The sequence below is a fragment of the Lactuca sativa genome, chromosome 7 (assembly GCF_002870075.4).
Source record: "Lactuca sativa cultivar Salinas chromosome 7, Lsat_Salinas_v11, whole genome shotgun sequence".
Lineage (NCBI taxonomy): Eukaryota > Viridiplantae > Streptophyta > Magnoliopsida > Asterales > Asteraceae > Lactuca > Lactuca sativa.
Window position 1 is genome coordinate 167,425,384 of NC_056629.2, and position 24,329 is coordinate 167,449,712.

Genomic DNA, 24,329 nt, shown 5'->3' on the forward strand with positions numbered 1-24,329 from the left:
AGGAGGGTGCTGCCGAGCCACAGCCGAGACGGGTCCAGCGGCGTCGACCTGCTTCTCGAGGAGCGCAGCAGGGACCTGAGCGGGAGATTGATATGCGCTATCTGGCTCAGGGCATTGACCGTCTTAGCGAGTATGTTGCACATGTGGACATGCAACAGCGGTGGTATGGGAATGCGTTGAACGCATTCTTTGGCCATCAGGGGTTTCAGTATTCGGTTCCCTTTCCACCACCATTCCAGTCACGATTTGATGGGGCCGGTACTTCTGGGACACAGCCACATGATGATGGAGATGACGAGTGATCTTTTTTTATTTTGTTTTATTTGCTTTTTGTTATTTTTAATTTAGTTTAGTTTTTAGTATTTGGTATGTAATTAAACTTTGATTTAGTTTGATTTAGTTTGTTTTCCATGTTGATGCTCTTTGGTTGTTTAGATTTCTGCAGAATTTTCGCCCTTAGGAAGCTGGCAGTAAGTTCAGCAGCTAGGTCCGACTGTTGCTTGAGAGAGCGGTATGAGAGTTGAAGATTATAGTCGATACCCATGATTTGTCATAAGTGTGGGGTGCATATTTATTTCATGAGCGATCGTTTTGAAGATTGTCATTGTTACGATGTTTTGACTCTTATAATATGGATGAGCAGTTCCCATACTATAGAGTTTTATTTCGACGCGAGGAAGAAGTATCGTCCCGGCTGCCACGACATGGTTGACACTTTCCTATGTTATGGGGGATTTTTCATCGCGAGTAGAGGATGTCATTCTTGACGAGACGACGTGGTCGACACTTTCCCACGTCATGGTTACTATACTTTGCATTTATTTGCAATATTTTGCACCACATTTTTGAAGATGGCGGTCTTGATTTTATTTTTCGGCAAATTCAGAGGCAGCAGTTCCAGTTTTCAGTCTTTCGGCAAAATTTGAAGCAACTTGTAGCAGCCCCATTCGATCTCGCCACAACTACCCAGGGGAGTCTGTTCCTTTTTCTCCCTTTTTATGTTCTTAATTCGTTTTAGCATACAATGAGGGCATTGTATGAAATAATTGTGGGGTAGGGGATCGGTAAAAGTAAATTGAAATTAAGAGAAAAAAAATGAAATTGCTAGAATTTGGAAAATTTAAAAATTTTAAAACTTGAAATAATAGTTTAATTTAGAAAAATCTAGTGATAATTTAAATTTTGCTAATATTGTATGAAATGATCCGATAAGAACTCAAATGTTTAGTTGAGCCAATATACGTTATAGTGCATTTGTGGCCTCCCTTATTTTAGTGAAATCATGGAACAAAAACACAACCCCGCTTGGTTTGAGGGATGCAATATGTTTAGCAGCCTAAACCTGAAATGTATCCAGGAAAATTATTATCATTAACCAATAAAGGTTGAGGTTGAGCGCCTCTGCTTAAGCATGTAGGATTTGAGTGAAAAAAAAAGTGAGTTACATGTGAAAAAAAAAAAAAAAAAAAAAAAAAAAAAAAAAAGAGAATTACGAAAAAAGTTTGAAGAATTTTGGAGCAAATAAGGTAAAGATCAAAAGATCAAAATTCTGAAGAAATTCAAAAAGTTGAAGATACCAGAAATCAATTCAAATAAGGTGTTGAATTCAAAGAAATCAAAGATCAAAATGCCAAAGAAATGAAGAATTCAAATAAAGCTCCATAGTGGTATCGGAAAGTTGTAATTTTCTAGAATATGTATGCTTAGGTTGCTCAACCAGAAATACCTTGAGGTTAGGAGGTTTTCTGCGGATGGATTCGGAGGGTTGCATAAAATGAGCATTGTTCGGAAAAAGTGGGCGAGTGTTTATGATGATTGTGAGTATTTAAAATATGGGGGGGTACTTTAGGAAAATATTAGACACAAATGTACGCGTTGAGGTCTTGGCATAATGGCTGAGTTTTAAAAGGATTGTTTAGTGCAATATTGGTAAAATAAAAGTAAATTTGCTTGGGGGCAAGCAAAGGCTAAGTGTGGGGTATTTTGATATGTGTATTTTTATATATATTTTTATACACTTTATCTTAATATTTTGGCCTTATTTATTCTATTTTAGAACTAAAAAGTACTCATAATGCTTTGAATTATGTTTTGCAGCTATTTGTTGCCGATGAAGCACAAAAGAAAAGATTGAATCGGGAACCGGGCTTAGAAGCTAAAAGAAATTAAAATTGCTGAAAAAGTGAGTACGCCCCGCGTAAGGAAATAGTACGCGCCGCGTACACCTTTGCACCGGATAGACTTGATCGCGTGATTATCTTGAGTACGCGCTGCGTAATCCTAAGTACGCCCAGCGTACTTAGGTCGGCCACAAAGATTATAAATATCGATTTTTAGCTAACCAGGAGGGAGGATTCGACTTCTAACCTAATTTAGTCGACAATTAACTTCTGTTAAGCCGTTTTGAGGGTCTAGAAGGCGGCCGGAAGGCCGTTAAGCTAACGGGAGCGGAGATCGGAAGGATTGGAGAGCGGATACATGTTGATTATCATATGGTTTGCTGACGTGACCATGTTTAGCATTCTATTGTGGTATTTTTCTGTATTTAGTTTCTGATTTAGGTGTAAAAACCTTTTACTTTGTGTTTATGATTGAATGAAGCTTTGATTATTAGACCAATTGCTATATTAAATAGTTTATTTGTGTTTAATTTATCTTGCCAAGCTTGTTTAAAGATCCTCATGTGTTAATGATGATTATTTTCTGTTAATTGTTAAGTGAATTGAGTTGCTTGAACATCTGCTTGATTTGCTTGTCTCTTATGATTTTTGATGACCATCGAGATTATAAGACTAGAAATAACGAATGTGAAACTAGGATTAATTTGAGAATAAGTAAGTTAATGTGTGAGCCTTGTTTGATGACCATCAACAAGAGGTTGATTAAATGTCTACATTGATTAACTATATTTACAAGTCTTGCTTGATACGAACTGAACACTAGGAAGCATGTTAGTTTAATCAACTGATCACTGTTTGAATTGACTTGTTTGCTAAAGGATTAGTTATAGTGAACGCGAATCTAATCATTTTAGGAATCGGTGAACATTGAATAAATGAATTTGTGTATGCAATTGTCTATGTTTTAAGGTGTAATTTATCTAAACCCAAGTACCTGAAGAGATGTGCTTTCCTGTTAGTTTATCGAGAGTTGTTAATTGATTTATTAAACCATTTTATTATTTTCGTGTAACCTGTAACCTATAATCAAATATATTAAATTAATCCATCGTTCCCTGTGATCGACACCCGACTTACCTAAGCTATACTGTAATCTGACTAGGTACACTGCCTATAAGTGCATAGATAGTCTAAGTTTGTTAGGTTATAAATATTAAAATTAGTGGGTACTTTTGTGCACATCATAGATCAATCAGTAATATAATGGTGGATTTCTTGACAAATCTTATTTATAAATTCATAACAACGACTATGAATTTAAATATAAATTACACTAAAATAAAATAGAGTGTAATTTAACTTATAGAGATTCCCTAGACAAAAGTCTGGAAATTTCACTGGAAGAGCTTCTACTCGATGGCTACTACTTGTAGGACACTTAGGGGTCACATGGCTTTGTTGGTATACTAGAAACTAAGGTAAAATGGCTATAAGTCAAAGAATATTAAGATAGAGGGCTTGTAGGGGTGAGATACGAAAAGCTTATACGGATGCGAGTATATATAGCCAAAAAAAATGTGCTCTGTGCACCCTGTTTGGGTGTGCCCCACACTATATCGGGGGTGGTGATGTGGCGTTCATCTAGTGGTTACACGTGTCAGGATCTCATGGGTCGTCACATGCACGTCGTGCCTCTTGTCTTTGCACGCAACTGCGTAGATTTTTATAAAATCTTAGAAATCTCATATCTTCTTCATATTGGGTTCGTTTTCGATGGGGTTTATATCCACATGTAGCGATTGATGAGATCTACAACTTTCAGTTATACTTCTTAGGTAAGTTTTGACTTTATTTTTAAAGTTATATTTGTAATAGGCGTAGAGTTTTAAATTCCATTAAAAATTAAAAACTTTGTTGTCTGACACCCGTTTTCGACTGTCTTTATATCGAAAAACTTTTATTAATGTGATCTTCAATTCTCGTTTAGATTGTTTTAGCTAAAAATCAACCAATTTAAAATTCGATTTCCGTGCTAACACAGTTATGCTAAAATATTGGAAAAGCCATTACTTCTTCTCAAGAAGTCAAATTTTGACGTTCACTATATGCACGCTCTTTGTTTTACGGTTACTACAACTTTCGTTTAGACCACTAAGGCTAATAAGTGACCTATCTCTAATTGAGTATTTACGACACTCGATGTTGTATCCGGTCGAACGCGAAACTTCAATGAATCGTAACTTCTTTGAGATATGTCGGATTAGAGTGTTCTTTATATCTTTGGAATTCTCGTCACGACTACTTTCTCTTTCATTAAGGATATTGGCCTAATTATTCTTCTATTTTAGATGTGTATTTTATTCCTATTTTATTATATCGATTTAAGATGTATCACTACTAGAAAAATACATTTTAATAACACCCATTGCGTGTTGTAAAAGGGTACAGATGACACACAAATGTGTGTCAAGGAAGGCCCTGTCATAAACGAAGACGACACGCTTTTGCGTGTCGTAAACTTACGACGCGTATTTACGACACGCATTGCGTGTCAAGGAAGGCCTTTGTATAAAGGAATACGACATGCATTTGCGTGTCGTAACCTTACGACGTGCGTTTAGGACATGCATTGTGTATCATTAAAGCCCATGTCATAAATGAAGATGACATGCATCTGCGTGTTATAAATGAAAATGACACACATTTACGTGTCATAAACTTCAACAACCATTTACGATATACATATATGACGTGCCTTTACGATACTCATTTACGCATAGTACAAAATATAGAAACAAATATGTACCAAAACAATCAATTTAATCCAATAACATCATGCCAAAAAATTATAATACAATTATATTAAGGGGATCTGCTTGTACATTGTTATTAAGAGGTTTTCCCTAACTATATAACTTTATACTACATTGCTATTAAGGGGAACCTTCTTGTTTCAGATATCATGTCAAAAAACATTCTTTATATCATTGGTTTGCCACATGGTCTACTAGGCTACTGTCCACCGGGCGTGGATGGCAAGTAATGACTTGAACATTAGCTAAAACAAAAAAGCTTTTATTAATCACACAATCAAGTTTAGCTATCTGATAGAGTTGTTATATAAATATGTTAGTAACTAATTTGATCAGATCAACATAAGATATAACAAGTTGAATAACAATATACTCTCTATTCCTCCTGGATTCGTGTTACTGCATATTTGTCCTCTAGATGCCTTCTCTTTACTTCTAAGAAGAGCAACTATCATGGCCATCACTTTTGCGTCAAATATCACAACACGCTTCAATACATCTAGATGTAACAGGTTCGTATGTGCAAACCTTAAATGTAAAAATTTAATTAACATAAGTACACTATTTTATGGACTACAATACTAACATTGATCATGCCTTATTTATCAACAAAAAGTGACGTTCATATTCATTTCCTCCAATACGCCTACAACAATAATAATCAATCAATTGTACTCGGATTTTATAGAGCACAAAAAAAAAAGAATTTTTAGAATTAACTGATGATGAATTTTCTCAACATACACTATAGACTATTGAAATAGACATATAATAGAAATAGGGGTTTTAGCTGAAAGAAATTCTGCCAGGTCAACTACAACTATCATAGAGTTGTTTTCTTGTTTAAAGTGTAAACACACTTGCTGGAGTGTGCACATAATTTATAAATGATAATGTTGTAACTTGTATGATATGTCTACAATTAATAGGAAAAAAATATGAGTAAAATCAACAATTTTTAAAAGGATGAATAAATTAGGAGGTTACCAATTTTTGAGTGTCACATAGGAGACTACACCTTGTATCAAATATCAACAATAGGACAATGGTTTGTGTGGATGCAAATTCTGAAAAGAATATTATAAGAAATAATTGTAAACGAAAATGAATATAAAAAAATAACACCCAAATGAAATAATTGAATTAATTGTAAACGAAAGTGAAAGTCATATGCAGATGCAAATCTTTCTATAAGACGAATGAAAATTTCATAAGTGGGTTGATTCTTCCTTTGTCTAAAAAAAATACCCAAATCAAAAGCTAAAAAAGTTTACAAAATTCGATAAATGCATCAAACAGACGTTAAATTAGAATGAGAATGGGACACCTGGTTTCATTCTGCCAAACCATCTAAGGATCCAAACTCCAAAGTTTTTTGTAACCCTTTGTAAGCCGGTAAAGTTAAGTACTTTCAAACCTATATTACTTTTTCATACCCAATAATATTGGCAGCAACACTTCTACTGATGACCTTGCATCAATCTTCATTGCTTCGAATCCACGTGGGTTGAAATATAAATAAGAATACAAATAGATTATTTTAACTCTTCCACCAGGTATGAATATAATTAATAAAGTTCCATATATTACTACTGATTTTTTTTAATGTATATGGAATATGAACCAAGTTTAAGGGGGCAGATATGAAATCCATACTCCTTTTGATTAGACTCAAAATAAAAAACGGCCAATTAGGTGTTCAAAGCCTTAGAAACTTACCTCAAAAACCAAGAAAGCTATTCTAACAGAAGCGACCTAGCCAATGCCCACTCGACTCCTTCACTTCTCTCTCGTGTAAATCTAGTAGTTCTAAATTTCTAAATACAAAGGAGGAGGACAAAATGAGTTCAAACACAACTTCATATATAACATAAAAATATTAGAATTCACTGAAAACTTTTAGCAAACACCTGGTGGGGAAATGTTTGAACATGTAATCAAACTTATTGCACCTGATGATTGTGTTCCAGTAGCAAAATCGGAAAAAAAAATTGATGCAAAATTGATTTTCGACATAGAATTGGACAAAGATTCCAACTTTTTCAACATTCGAGAATCTTGAAGTGAAAATATGAAAACATACCCCATAATTCTTGGATTGTGTCCACATCCTAATCTCTTCATTATTGTCTTATTGTAAATTTTCCAATCATATATGACGTGGCAATTGAAGCCTCAGAACAACAATGAAGCAACATAGTGAAAAAATTACATATAACTCCTTTATAGATTTACTTTTACTTAATTGTTTATATAAAAATCACATTATTAAGAAATTTCAATGAAATAAAGAAAAAAAATCATTTTTTCCAAACCAAACCCTAGATTCCAAACGCACGTGGATGTGTGTTATTTTGCATTATCGACCATGGAAGATGCACCAACGAATCAGAAAGTGATTGGAAACCAAGAGTAGAATAAAAGAAATTGCAGAGAAAAAAAAGCCATACCTACATAGCATAACCTGAAGAGTCAAAGAGAAGAACCCCCAATGACTAAGCACAACTGTCAATAGGAAGAGAGCACCATAATACCACATAAACAGCAAATCCCTTATCGATCTCGTACTAACCTTTTGATTAATAAATAGTCAAATCAAAATGGTAATATTGGTCATGGAGCTGGTGATGTTTCTGGTGATGGAGATGCATAATCTCTCCGCTAATCGCTGACTTCAGAGCGTCATAATCGTATGTGAGATCTGGAAGCGTAACCGTCCGCAGTCCATGAAGCATAATCGTTAGAATCGACCTAGGGTTCTCCCACAATTGACTAGTATTCGAAGAGACATTGGTGGTAGGTCATGGAAGCATGGTTGTAGAACTCGCTACTCGGCACCTACTCGGCCGACTACCACGTAGCGAGTACTCGGGAGTACTCGGATTTGGTAATTCATATAGAAATAGTTTTAGGGAAGTTATATATGTCAAAATCATAAGTTAAAACCATAATTTGAATGAAATATATTACAAAATTAGATACATGTGAATACACAAAAACTAAAAAAACACACAATGGTCCCACTTCGTGAATAATTATTGAAAATTTAAGATATATATGTAGTAATAATCACATATATGTGTGTTAAATAATAAATCATTAAGTATACTATACATATTAATCACCGAGTTGGCCGAGTTTTACAACAATGCTCGCTTCAATAAGGTGCAGATCGAGGAGTACTCGGATTTTGTAACTCACCTCAGTAAGGGGCTAGGTAGCGAGTACTCGGACGAGTACTCGGGAAAATCGGTGAGTTTTACAACACTGCATGGAAGAGAGATTGTTGATGGCGGGGTTTTCAAATTTTCAAATTTTTTAGGAATTCCTTTTCCCACTGCTATAGCTATTAAAGATGGAGAGAATGTAGAGTTGAATAGGGCAGCTAAAGATGCGTGCGTTTCATTAAAAAAATATAAAATAACATGATTTCACGACATGCTTTTTATGATAGGTTTCCTCCGTGTTTTTATTTTTTTTGTTGTGACACTAATTTTAGGGCACGCAAAAGTGTGAATCCTAAATCCTTCAAATTTTGGGAGTGCTGACATTGTTTTTAGGGCACACACTTTTGCGTATCATAAAACAGTGCGTGTCATGGTTCGCGTGTCATTAAAGGGTATTTTTCTAATAGTGATATACTACATATAATAACGCATAAACCACATAATACTCAAATAATTCTCTCTATTTGTTATTATAAAGGGTTACAATAGTTGAGTATTACAATTACATAATTTTATTAATGTCTAGCAAGAAACGCGAGCGTTACAATCGGGTCATAATTTATCAAGTCATAAAGTTGGCCCAAAAAGATAAAACTCCTATTTTACCCTTTTGACCAAAAATGCATCTTTTGCTGAATTTTTTCTTTTAAACCTGCTCATCTAACATCATATTAGTGACTTAAACTTATATTGGTCATTTTCATGAAGTTATCACTTCATAATCTTATATTCTTCTGATAAATGACCAAATTTCCCTTTCGGTCAATATTTGACTAAAAGTCAACTTTTGCTAAATTTTAGGTTCTTACACCTAAGTCTTTCATTTTGGAAACACTTTCCGAGTCAAGGAGAAATGGTCTTCCATAATCGGAATATAATTTACCATAATTAAGTATGTCTTATTCATACAAGATTAGGAATATCGCTATACTCCCACTAGTTCTCAGTAAACACAAACATTATCTTCATTTTGATGTAAAACATACTTTGTGTTTTCATAATTAGAATCATGATTCCAAACGTGAGATGTTTGCTTTATATCCATACACTACTAAAAAACAGCCCTTTAATGACGCACAAACAATGACGCACATTGGTTTATGATGCATTTATTGCATGTCCTAAAAATAATGTTCGCTTTTGAAAATTTGAAGGATAGAGGACACGCATTTGTGGGCGCCCTAAAATTATTGTCTAATAAATAAACTAGAAACACAAAGAGCACCCATCAAAAACGCATTTCGTGTAGACCTTGTCGTTTTATAATTTTCAAACACGCGTCCGGATATTAATTCCTACCACAAAATCGCTACCAGATAGACACTCAACTCACCTCTCATTTTTCTCCTTCGTCTCTCTCGTAAACACTAGTTTCTATCATCAATGCTATTCCCTCACCGGCAATCTCATCTAACACCTATCTATTCGTTCACTTTTCTAATGGCGTCATGAGATCTAGAGATCGAAGAAGGAGGCGAAGGCATCAATAATTCGTATGGTTAATATTAGCTTCAGGCAATCTTTCATGTTTGCCTCTTCCACCCAAATCCTTCAATGATGGAGTCGCCATACATTTGGATTCCGATAACTAAAGCTCCACAATAAGCCGTAGTACTAGTCATTTCTTACTTCAACTTTATCCTCCTTTAACCCTAGTTTTCTATTTAGTTTTTTACAGCCTTTGCTTTGTCATCACTTCCATCTCCCATGGTCACCTCTTTCTATCTTCCATCATTGTCCCAAGATGTCTTCATTGTTCCTCCTGCGATCTCTTCCATCAGGTAAGTTGTCGGACCATCTTAACTACTCATTCTCGACTATCTCTATTCCCACTCTTTTTTTTTCTTGAATTTTATTCTATGTTCTCCCTTTTCTTTTGAATGATGTTTCTATGTTGAGAAAACTTCAATTGATTCCATAAATTAGAGTTGTTTATGGGTTACACCCTCTTCCCGAGTCTCAATTAACAAGGGAAGTGGATGAATTTTGGGAGGATATAACAATAATCTTTACTATATCTACTACTCTCTTCTTTCAATAAAAATTCAACTTTTGGAAGTCTTCGATTGTAACAAAAATATCAGACACCATTGTGTTGAACAAAAATGGATTGGTGCTTACCGAGGTATTTTTAGGTTACACTAAACATGATTATATCTTACATGAAACAACTCATAATCATAAGTGTATATTTTGTTTATGATTTTATCACTTTGTTTTTTATTGGATAACATAAAAAGGAAACCTTGTGTTTGTATGTATTCTAAAAATATGAAAGGGAAGAGGGACAAACATAGAATGGGTTCTTGACTTTCTCATATATCAAAGGCACTCAGCAGCAATTTCTTTCTATCAATGTTACAATGCTATCAACGTTACAATATGTATGTATCCTTTTCTAACTTTTTTTTAAAGATTTAAGAATTTCAAATCCATGTATCCATATTTAGTAAGCAATAAGACATGTGATTTTGAATGGGATTGGATTTGGCATTCCAGATTGTTTGGCCTGAATGCGATTAGCAGGTTGTTTCACTGACTAATTTGATCAGTATTGCGAGTGTTAAAAAACACATAGAAAGGATACTCTATGTATCCATCCTAATAAAGTGCAACAAAAAGGAGCTACTCTTCAACAGAAACATGTCGTCGAGAAGGTTCTCGACCTCCTTAAGGTACCCTACCCACTTTTTTCAATTCTTACCCTATTTTCTGATGCTTCTATTATGATTAGGAATCAGGATCAGGTATAGGTATATAGCCTTTGGTAATTCAATATCTTCTACTAAAAGTAAGACAATTAAACCATCTCTCCATATTTCAGAAAGTTATTTTTAATTAACATGAATGATAATTAACAAAAGTGATAAAAGAGAACTTCTAGGTAACTTGTGGTTTAATGTGGTTTGCCTTTTCTGAATAAAGATGATCATGACACGGGGACACCTACAATTTCTTATCTTGTTTTGTTTTTGGTTTGTTTAACATGACTTCATGCTTCTTTAGTAGCAGCAAGACAGCAACTGTAAAACTTTATTTGATCTATACATTACCTACTGATATTTCTTGTGATGAAAACTAGTTGTGATTATTACATCCATGGTCTAGTTCTTGTTTTATGGTCAAATTTATTGTTACTGTTGATTTTTTTCATACAGTCGGCCGTTTTATTTATTTATTTATTTATTTACTGAGATAAAATTAAATTTATCAAAGTATGAAGGTGTAGTCTGCAACATAACTCCAGTTTTATTGGATTTTTTTTCTGCCATGCATTTGTGGACCTGAACCGGTTTTAGAACCAAACAGTGATGCAAACATTTGAACCGAATGTTTGCACAGGTCTTGTTAGAAACTAAAATTATGTATACGCTTGTTCTTTCTTTTAAAAAAATTTAGCACACTTATAATATCTACTGGAGGATTCTATTTGTTGTTTGTTTGATTACTTTTGTAAGGTATTAACCTGGTTCTATTAAGAAAAATGTGCAGTGGTAGAAGAAACATGGAGAAACTGGAAAGAGGAAGAACAGGGGAAAATGAAACGTCTCTACAAAATCGCTTGATTACTAAAATTTATTAAGAAACATGAATAAAAACTTAACATCAAAAACGTTTACCCTATTTATACTACATAAAACAAAATCCCAATCTAACTAAAATACTTACATTATGACGGTTTTTCCTAAAATGCCCCTGGGGCCAATTTGTAATAGATTCTGAATTATCCTAATAGCTTTTATTATAATTTTAGCTAGTCTAAAGGATACTCCTTTGGAGCTACTTTAACAGCGAGTGGAAAATTAATATTGTAGTTTCATATATTTTTTTCTACCACAAATCCTCATCAAGGGAAAAGTCGTCCAATTCAAGGCAACTTTATAGGAAACTTAATCTTATTGATTTGGCAAGGTTAGAAAAATATTTCTAATTAATATGCATTATAGTTTATTTCCTTAATAGAGGAAGTATTTTAATATCAGTCAAATATCTAATTAATATGAATGGGAGTGGAATGAAATGTTGCTTTTTATAGCATGTTAATCAAGTGGTTGAGCTTGAAAAGAAGTGTAAAACAATAGTTGAAAAAGAGCTTCATCAAATTTTTAGATATTAATTAGGTACATGGATAAAGCATTCTACCCAAATTGTTGATTGTGTTTTTTAATTATAAGTAACTGAAATAAACAAATTTTGTTAACCAAAATTTTAGCATATTTGATGGCGTAAAACTAGAAGGAAAAAAAAAAGAGTAAGTAGTACTTATATGCTAAAATCTCTAAATGTAGTCATCGTTAACAATAACTCTATCATTTGTGTTATAAAGTTCATCTACAAATCCTTTAAGATTTCTCATATTTTCATATGCATAAAGATGTAGAAGTTTGTTATCAACTTCATCCTCCGTAATTTCTAGCACCTGTGGAGGGTATTCTGAGAATAAAGCATGTTAATCAAGTTCGATTGATTTTCAAATCTATGAAGAATACAAAAGTTGCACTCTATAGTTGTTGTGATATTTTCAATGCTGGTAAATCTTGCATGAAACGTGTTAGTTTACTTCGTTTTTATTTAGTAATTCATATTTCTTGTTATTGAGGTTGAGATATGTTTATTCATTGCATTCATGCAATATATTTCCACTTTTTAAGCATGATCAATGTACTAAGTGGTGTTTTTTCTTTTTTTACAGAATCGAAATCTAAACTCAAAGAGGAAATTTATACACCCTGAGAGTAGAAATGAATTTGTGAAGGCTAATTATGTAAGATCTTACAGACGAAGTTTAGATAATCCTGTAGTATCACTTCGTTTATCCAGGTTGTCACTTTTGTACTTTTGACTAATGCACCAAGCACATACTTGCCATCCATACCACCTAGTGGACAGCCTCCCATGACACAAAGTTTAACATTTTTATCTTGTAAACCTGGTGGCAAACCAATGACAGCAAGGATTGTTTTGACATGATATGTAAAACATTCAATATATTACAATTATTTAGCATTTGAGAGATTATTTGTATTTGAAATAGTATATAATATGAAATATATTGTCCTTTTTGTGTATGATATGATATTTCGTATGATGGAACATTAATTGTCATTTAATTTGAAAAAAATTGTAAATCTATTTAAATATATATTTTTGAAACATTTAAAATTATGACATGCAAAAATGTGTGTTGTCTTCCGTTATGGCAGAGGCTTCAACGATATGCAACGTGAGTCCTAAATGCTCGTCATAAGGTTACGACAACCAAATGTGTTCCGTCTTCCTTTATGATAGGGCATTCCTTGACACGGAATGCATGCCGTGGATGCACATCGTAATTTTACGACATGCAAATGTGTGTCATCTACCTTTATGACAGGGCCTTCCGTAGCACACATTTGTGTGTCATCAGTGGGTTTTATGACACACAATGCATGTCATTAAACGGTGTTTATGTACTAGTGATAAATGGATTTTAAATCTTGCACGCTTTGTTAGGATATATTGGATTAACAAAACCTTCATGGCTCTAAGTCATTTATCAAATTCTAAGTCTGATATATAGTATTTTAGTAGTTAATGAGTTAGCCAGAAATCATCAAGAACGTCTTATCAATGAGAAATTTCATATTTCTCATGTTATAGATGATTTAGACCATATATACGAACAATTTGTGTTTCTGAATAACTATTATTTATGTTCAAAATTTTATTGTTAAAACTAGTGTCAGCTCTTGCTACATCAGGTTATGGTTCTTGATATAGTTCAAGTTCCATGTGCCTCCTACTTACTTTGTCATTAGAAGCATGCTTTCTGATAGCTCAACTTTTAGAGGAATAAGAAAACTTATTCTTGGTGGTTTGTATAAATGTAATGTCCTAATTTTCACAATAAATTTTTGAATTTTTTTTAAGTAAGATACCATACTTCAGAAAACCATCCATCAAAACCTAATTGTTTCAAAATCCAACATCCAAAAATCAAAGTATCAAATAACAATGCAGAATTCCAAATTACAAAAGCTACTAATGTATGTGTAAAGTCACTCCATCGCCTTCTCATGATCACCAGAAGTACCTAAAAGAATTAATCCACAACTGTAAGCCAAAACTTAGTGAGTTCCCCAAAATACCACGTACAAAAATATACATACAATCATATAGGCAACGGATCCGTACCAATCCAAAAGGTATCTAGGTTCACAATAGTTTAGTTGATCTTACCATCAACTCAACCCTCATGAATGTCTAGGCTCACAACACTTAATGATGATCTTGTCATCAATTCACCCCTCGTCCATAAACATCATGTTGGTCCTCCTGCCTATTGGCAATCCGCACAAAGTTGGATGCCTCATCCCTTCACAAATATATCAACATATGCATAATACAGATAAGCAGACGACTCATCATTACATTTAACAATATACAAGTCTACTTCCCTAACAACATACAACAACACAATCTCATCATGCAGAAAACTCATACTGCACTCTACACTGATATTAGCAAATCACCAAATGAATGCATAATTATATGTAATCGGAGATAAGATAGACAGTCAAATGGATGATCCTACCCGAAAGCCATAACTAAACAAGTAACAAGCGAGAAGGCCTAGATAGAGAGTTCTCAGGCAACCTCACTTGAGTACATACAACCCCTACAACATTCACTCAACGATAACAAATCTTATCAACACTTTAACCAACATACCATTAGTCCGCTATATACTATCATACAAGAGCATATAGTCTAATACTTAGTATAGTACGGAAACTCACCTGCGCTAAACAACATAACAGCTAATGCAAGCAACCTAATGACAAACCATGACCAGTCCTTAGTCAAACAATCAAATCTACTCAAGTTTGACCAAAGGTTAAACTGGTCAAAAAGTCAATGGTCAACCTTCCCACACCACCACGCCATGACTAGCCCATGGTCGCGTTATGATTGCTAAATGAAAAAGCATTCTCATGGCCACTCATCCCACCATGGCATGAAAACGCCTTTTCCATTTCATGGTTACGTCCAAAACAACTTACTTTATTAAGCACTTAATCCTTAAACTCTAAAGCTCAAAAGCTCATATCTAACGACTCTAATGGTCTTAATGGATAAAGTTTCCAACTTTATTGATATTTCCATATTTAGCTATACATTTTATGGGGTATTTTAGTGTTTTTAGCTACATTAAAGATAAAAGATACGTATTATGTTTAAAAAAATTTTATAGCAGCGAAGATATGCTCAGGATAAAAGGATCGAAAATGGGGAGTTGGAAGCGGGATTGCTAAAAAGAGTAAAAAAAAAGTCATATCATGGATGAATTAAGGTACCACATCATGGTCATCAGGATTTCCATGACATGGGGAAGGGTCTTGATTCAATAAACTCATCTGATAAAGTACATGTCAGGAATCTTGGAGGACACACGAAGGAATCGATACCATGTCATGGTCATATGTTCACCAGGGCGTGGTGGAGTATTTTAAGGTAACTGTAAGTGTTTGACATTCTCTCATTATCTATCTTATCAAAAAAGTATCATTTGAATGCTGACGACCAGAGAACCCTTCTAGAGCCTTTGGAGATCATAGATCGATTGAGGAGCTAGAGTCGAAGAGATCGAGAGCATACCCACAATTAATCATTCGATTTGCTTTGTTCTAATCATATTTTACAAAGTCTACTATGTTTTTTATTGTTCTTCTACTTTAGTTATGGGCTAAAAACCCTTTGCTTTCATTTAGAATAGATAAACCTTAAACCTATGTGTTGTTTTTGAAGATTTCAGATTTAATTTAGTCGTTTATTTATTATGCTTACTTGATAAAGATTCAATCTTTTCTACTTTCATTTAGAGTAGATAAACCTTAAACCTACATTTTCTTATTGTTCTTCATGTGTTAAAGTTTCAATCTTTTCTGTTTATTGTTGAGTATCATTAGGTTTAGATGATCAATCTATCTTGATGTGCTTGAATCATATGATTTTATGAATTATAAAATTGCTTGACTAGGGTTTGACCAAAATCCTAGGGTTAAATAGAAAATTTGGCAACTTTAATGCATGAGATTATATGTGATGATCATACATGTATAGATAATTGGTGTCATTATCATTACTATCAAATTAGAATTCAAGTCTTTCTTAATTCGAACTAAAGATTGATATATATGAATACTAGTTCACTTGATCACTACAATTGATAGTCTTACTAAAAGAAAGGATTAGTACTTTGAACATTATACTAGTCATATTAGGAATTGGTAACAATGAAATTGAATCCATTGCACTATAATTAAAATCAACCATATGGAACGAGTGAATCAAATCTAGACGGAAGTACTCTATATATCTTGTTTTAAAATCATTATTTTCTTTGTTTTTAGTTCAAATAATTGTTTGCTTTCTAGCTGTCTAAAAGTTGATGTTAAGAAGTTTTATGAACTTTAAAATAAAAAAATAAAAAAAACCCTCTTTTACATTATTTTTCTAGTTACTTAGTATTAGATACTATAGTCTTAAATCATTCTCGTTTCCCAAGTGTCCAATAATCAGTATTTACCATCTTTATATTGTCAAACGAATAGGCTCACTTGTCAATTTGTGTAGCAGTTAGAGTTGTTAATAAGTACAATTTCATAGGTATAAACTAGTGTGAAAATACACATCATTTATACATTATCATGTCTCAGATGTACCTAAAATCAAAACCTAACTTCAAAGTGAACCAAGACACATGCTTGGCCTCAAGAGGAAGCATGAAGACACACCTTTATTCTAACACTCAAGTCTAGAAGTCACTTGGGTCACTTAAATGGTTCAGGAGTTGCTCAACTCCAAAGATATCTGGGAAAAGGACTCAAAACCACCCAAAAGGTGCATAAACTTAGATCTAGAAAAATCAAAGGTCAAGGTTTGAACTCCATACCTCAAATGACTCAAAAATCTAAAGAATATGATGGATCTAAACTAGCTCTTGCTTCCTTGCACCAAGATGGAGTTCCTTCTACCTCATGTTTCAAAAAATCAAGAGAATAAGTTAAAAAACCAAGTATGGTGGCTAGGGTTTGGGAGGTTAACTTTCTCAGAGGATGGGGGCTACCAAACCATCTAAGGTTTTGAACCCCAGCCACCACTATGTCATGGCTAACCCTCAACCACACCATGTTCACTTAAATGACAAAGCCAATTAATTGATGTGGCTACTCCATGGTGGTTCTCCATTACCACATTGCGGTCAGTCAAACTCCCAAAAACTTCAAGACGTAAAATAAAAAATGAAAAAGGAAAATGCATGAAAAATGGATGTTACATTAAAATGATCTAAATAGCCCATTTAGATTATTCTACAAATATGTATTTAGTAAATCTTGAATTTAAAATCTTTTGTCTTACATAGGTTTCAAATCCTCAAAAAATTAAGTAATATATGGATCACTTTCCAAACAAAATCTTATAAAGTATTTCATCATTCTTTTTAGTTGGAGTTGCATTCAAAATACAAGTTATAGTGATTAATGTATAATCCCAAAAGTATAAACACTACTAGAAAATACGTGTTTAATGACACACAAACTATGACACACACGTGATAAAGATACGCAAAAGTGGGTGCCGTAAAAAATTGCCATCTCTTATAAAATTTAAAGGATATACAATATGCATTTTTGCATGACATAAAATTAGGTGTCGTTTTATAATTTTTATGTAGATAAACGTTCTTAGTAGCTAGAGGTAAAATGAAATCCCAAAGTTAGAAAAGCCCGCTTGTTTTTTCTTAACCATGTTTTCGTTATCATGACCTAAAATTAGGTCTTCACAGTTCAGATATCTCCAAGGAATCCTCTCACTTTAAGCGCCAATGATTCATGATTATGTGATTCCTCGCTCACCTTCTTCTCTCTCTTCATCATTTCCATCTCCTTCTATCTTGGTTCATGTCTTCACAAAGTTGACGAAAAGAACTAGGCATTTGAACCACATCTCAATAAATTGTTCAGAGACATCCAGTGGCTCCTCTCACTCAAAAAATCATCGATTGAGGGTTATGTGACTCCTTACTCTCCTCATTCTCTCCTTTCCGTTGTCGGATGTCGCCGTCTCCTTCTATCTTTGCCCTTCTACTTCTCCCCTAAAAATTCTCAAAAGTAATAATAAAGGTATTTGGTTTAGCATTTTGATTTTGATTCTTCATGTGAATCTATTCCCATTAAAACCCAATGCATATTTCAAATTCGATATGGACAACCTTCCTGTAAGAGTTCTATCGTATTTATAGTTTATATATTTTCCTCTATCAGCAGGCTCCACAAGAATGAAATCATTTCCAGGTGTCAAGGTAAACATTTTTTTAATATAGTACTAATTGTAAAAATAAGTACATATGATATCATAACGAGAGTGACATCAGTTTTTGGCTATATTATTATTAAGTTTGATTATAAATTTATTTATGTTATGTTATTGAGAGGTTTTAATGAATGTTGTAGGAATACATGTTGAGAGCAGAGTTTAGACTTTCGAGTATTACAGCTAAAGAAGCAGTACTTGAGAGAAAGGCTCATATTCGCATCAAGTTTGAGATACCTTATTTTACAATTTCAGGAATAAGGTAACTCCTTGTGCAATTTATATTGGATCATCGTCATATTTTATTAAAGTGAAGATGGTTTTGGTTTTTGTAGGTGCGTTACCTGAAGATCATTAAACAAACATTTTGAGTTATTGGTATGTTTTCCAGTGAGCAAGAAGAGTTACTCTTCAAACCTTTAGTTGTTGGAACTTTAATGGGGTTAATGAAAAATGAAGAAATCTAAATTTATTGTCGTTTTTTGGTTTTAGTTGAAAGAAGAAGATGCGATTAGTTATGAAGTCGTTTCAAAAGCAATATGAGAAGCTTTCTGATTTGAAGCACCAAAACATAAGGTAATTACATTTATATTTTTACCTGGAAATGTTTTATGTTCTTGGTAATTGACAAACTGATTCATCGTAAACTGTAAGTAGTATACTATCTCCCTATTCGTGTGATTAGGTTACTAGATTCATTGGTTGTATTTGGATTCTTTGCTCTATTTTCAAGTATTACTAGAAATACTTGTTGATATATATATATATATATATATATATATATATATATATATATATATATATATATATATATATATATATATATATATATATATATATATATATATATATATATATATGGTAAGTGTCATCTTCCATTAATGCAAACATTTTTCAAACCGTATATAAACTCAAGATTTGTTGAGCTTTTATATCATAACTAACAGCTTCAAATTAATTTATTATCCGCTGATTTTGTTTTTTTAAAGTTGACTTGGGTTGTATTTACCATTTTACCCTTTTCCTTCCTTATATTTACAATTTTAAACGAGTTAATTGTTTGCTTGTTTCTGTTTAAGTGAGTTATTGATATACACTTCATTTTATCAGGTGCATTATGTTATTAAAATATATATAAACAAGAGTTTTTGTTGAGCGGAGCTAAATTACAACAGGTATGTTTTACAGTGAATTACAACAAGTAACTCTTGAAAATTGTTATAAAAAAAGATTGGTTTCAAACAAACATTATAGAAGGTTAATTAATTCTCTTCTCTTTTTTGTTTTAGTTTTTAGTCTTTACAATTACCTTTTCATTTCTTGTATATTTATATTATGGAAATATTAAGTTATACATTTATTCACTTTTCCAGCAAAGGCACAAAAAATGAGGATGATGATGATTTTGATGTATCTTTGTTTCTATAATGGTCTTTATGTGTTCTGTTATCTACTATTCCTTTTGATCATGATGCCTTGGTTATTTCTTGTCTTATGTGAACAAATTTTCCTTTTGAACATGATGCCTTGGTTATCCATGACTTTATTTGTTTATATATTCTACATGTTCCAGACAGAGGATAAATATGGTAATTTTTGTCTCGAGTGAGCTTCATTTTTGTGGTATAATGCAAAGTGTAGAATATCAACTTCCTAACCTTATTGTTTGATCTATTATAGGATAGAGATGCCTTCTTTAAATACTATATGTACAATCACACAAGAAGCTTTGAGAGCTTGGGTTTACGTTCACCCCACTTCTCTCGAGTCTTCTTTATTTACAGAAACTGTTGTAGGAGTTGTTATTTTTTGGTCATCCTCAGTTACTTTTATAAACTTAATAGAAATTACTAAACTGATACATCACAATTTTTTGGATAATGGAATTATTGAATGTGATTCAGTTTGAATATTAGTGGATTTATTAATTTATTGTAAGAAATGGATTGTTTTGTTATAGACGTATTTTATTTTATATTATGATACATTAACTGTCATTTAATTTGAAAACTAATAAATCTATAATTTTATTTAAAACACTTAAAAATTATGACACACAAAAATGTATGTCATCTTCCTTTATAACAGAGGCTTCCTTAACAAGCAATGCATGTTGTGAGTGCGTGTCATAAATGTGCATCGTAAGGTTAGGACACACAAATGTATGTCGTCTTCCTTTATGACAGGGACTTCATTGACATGCATTTGTGTGTCGTCTGTACCTTTTATGACATGCAATGCGTGTCATTAAAGAGTATTTTTCTAGTAGTGAAAGGAAAATAATTTATGTCGATTAAAAGGTAAACCATAACTTGCAAGGTCCAGTTCATCCTTTATTATCTTTAAGAATTTAGATGGTTCTGCTTATTTGTTACTCAACTTCATATTTGAAAACTTCAAAAGGTCTCACGTTTATCATTTATCATATAAAATATAATTACGACAACTATAGTTATTTATTAAGTTAATAAGGTATCATGTATTAAATCAAGACCTTCATTAGAAAGGAAGTTAAACATCACAGTGTATAGTTTCTTACTAATTATTTTCTCTACTATATAGTGAGAATATCTTTATTAATATTTTATATATAAATAAGTCTGTTAAATAATTCATATTTATTTTCCATCAAAAGTCCATTATCTTGACGTGGGAATATGTGTATTTTATTTATATAATAAAGATAACAATGGATAAGTTTGATTCAAATCATATTTAAGTGTAGGTGTTTTCTTATAGAACTTATATTTATAAAATATTGATATTTACTTTATAACTCCATTAAGAGATCTAATTCTTGAAATAAGAATTAATCATTACAGAATATAAATGTGATCGTTATGAAAAACGATTAAGTAATAGTGAATCATCTAATCAAATAACTAAGACATATATTTAGACAAGCTAAATTCAAACATACATTGTTTAAAACAAATATCATTTTACAATACAGGTACTTTATGATCAGAACATAAATAATGAAGTCTAAGAGTGAAGTTCCAACTTGCTTGTTCTCAGCTGCTTACTCTTCTTGAATATCAGTAGACATTTAACAATATTAGATTAACATTAAGTATCAAATACTTGTGTGATAATTGAAAAGTGTAAGTTCTATCTTATAGATACCTCAAGTGCACACAGTGGTCATAGAACACTCTTCTCTCATCTCACTTGATCTTGAAACATTTCATTCAAGAGAGCAATCATGTCATGTGGTGAAAGATATTACAATCCTCTCTGATAGCGTAGAAACATAGATTCAAACATAATACATGCTACATCGACTATGTGATATCCCCAAAATCTCGGCCAGAAAAGACCGATTTTCATTTATGCTTTTAAAATAATTTCAGAGTAAATCCTTTTGATTTGAAAGAGTTGTGGAATTTGTTCCCAAAAACAAAACGTGATAAAACAATGTTTACCTAAGCATTTCATAAAAGAAATGTATTTTCATTATATAATCAAAACTCGGGATGTCATGTTCCGATACAGACCATAAAGCATAAACGATAACATTACAAGTCATTCAACAAATATATACAAATACAGACTTGTAAACAAAACAACTTGATGGTTCATCCATCTTATGCCCTTGCGCCACTTCCTGTAATACAAATAAATTGAGTGGGTCAGGCTTGGGAGCCTGGTGAGCATATAGGGTTTTCAACCCACAATAAATAATTATATTTAATTTCCACCAACCAACAATAACCCAATTACCCATTCCCGTTATTCTCACTTTACGTCCCTAAGACAACTAACATAAGGGACCTAGTCTAAGAGTATTTCATCGAGGCGACAACACATGCTTCGGGGGTTCCTCAGCAGTATAAGTCAAATAAGGCAACCATGAGGGGGATGGAATACAGTGAATGATCACCCAAGTTCATTAACACGTACAGGTTATGAGCCTGCTAGCGTTCCACTGGACTGTCTAGAAAAGTCTGTGGTCGTCATCTAAATTCCGCTAGATGACTGGATCAAAACAACATCGAGGCCTCTCATCTGTTTATTACACACCAACTATATACCCATGTTCTACCCAACATATTAGTAGATAAAATATACATTTTTATACATAGTTTTAAAACCTGTATAGCATGCTTAATCAATACATTTTCCACATAACAGATGAGGCACACACACACAACACGTATTTCATAGAGAAATAATCAGATCTATAAGATAGAAGAAAGTGAATATACATTCACACACATAACAACAAAATATACACATAACACGTATTTCGTATAAAATACTTCATAATTATGCGTTAGAAGAAAGTAACTACACACTCACTTGATCAGAAGATGATCGGACAGCACTACGACTTGTAGAAGTAGTATTCTTCGGCAGATCTGGAAGATCTTCACAAAAACCGGACTCCTCGCGGGCAGAGCTTCGGCTCGGGAATCTTACTTCTCGGGATCTTCGGGACCTCAGGACTTGCTTCGGGGCTCGGGAATGATACCGGGGCTTCAGGATAATTCTTGCACGAAAAACGATGCAAAAACGCGAGAAAAATGGAAGAAATGAGCAAACAACTCGGTTGCCCTCGACCTCCTTTTATAGGGGCTGGAAGTTCGAATTACGTTGGGCGTAATATGAAATTACGCTGGGCGTAATGACGATAAGGTCGCTGACTCCCCCAAGGATAATATCGGTAAATATATATTTAAATTAAATATCGAAAATATTTAATAAACTTCAAAAATTCATATATTCCTCATACGAACTCCGTTTTAGACGTTCTTTATATCCCCGCATAGGTGAGACTACGATCTACAACTTTCGTTTAGACTCCGTCGACTAATTTTGACTTTATTTTTATTATTTATTTTTAGTAGGCCGGGACAGGAAAACTCCGTTATAAAATCGTAACTTCTTCATCCGACGTCCGTTTTCGCCTATCTTTTTATCGTTTTACTATAATTAATGAGATCTTCGATTCTCATTTAGATTGTTTCGGCTAAAAACCGCTCGATCTCAAATCAAGTATTCGGGCTGCATACCGCTAAGTCGAAACTTTGAAAAATCATAACTTCCTCATACGAAGTCAGATTTGGGCGTTCTTTTTATGAACACTCTCGGTTTAACGAACTCTACGACTTTCGTTTAGATAACTAAGGCTAAATATTGCTCTAACGTAAATTTCACTTTTTACGTCATTCAGCGTTGTCGGTTCTGTCGCGAAACTTCGACAGGTCATAACTTCTTCGTTATATCTCGGATTTCGGCATTCTTTATATCTTCGAAATCCTTGTTTCGACCACTACATCTTTATGCAAAGATATTGGGCTTATCTCACACTTCAATTTTGACGCTTAGTTTTATCATTTATTAATTATATCTTTATAATTAAGTAATAAGCACACAAATACACATAATTCACATAATACTCAAATATTTCATCATTAATACTCCAAAAAGAGTTACAAGGATTAACCTAGACTATTACATCAATGATAATGCCTAGCCTGGAAACGCGGGCGTTACAGACTAAATCATCAAAATGTTTCAACCATGTTTTATGGCCATCTATAGATGTGAGAGTGTGTTCTTTGAAAAGTTGGTGGACAAGAAATTGCAAATTCTTTTCGCGACTGAGAAACTTTCTCAACCTTGATGCCAAGAGATGATGCTCATAATGAAAAGTTTTTCCTTCTTACGAATGAAACGTTGGTTATAGATTTTCAGGATGTTTTCTTTTTTATCCATCGGCAAAATTTTAACAAAATTTATTTAGTACTTTTCAATATTTAAAACTTCAATAATTAATTCCTTTTAAGTTTCTAAAACATTAGGTATCA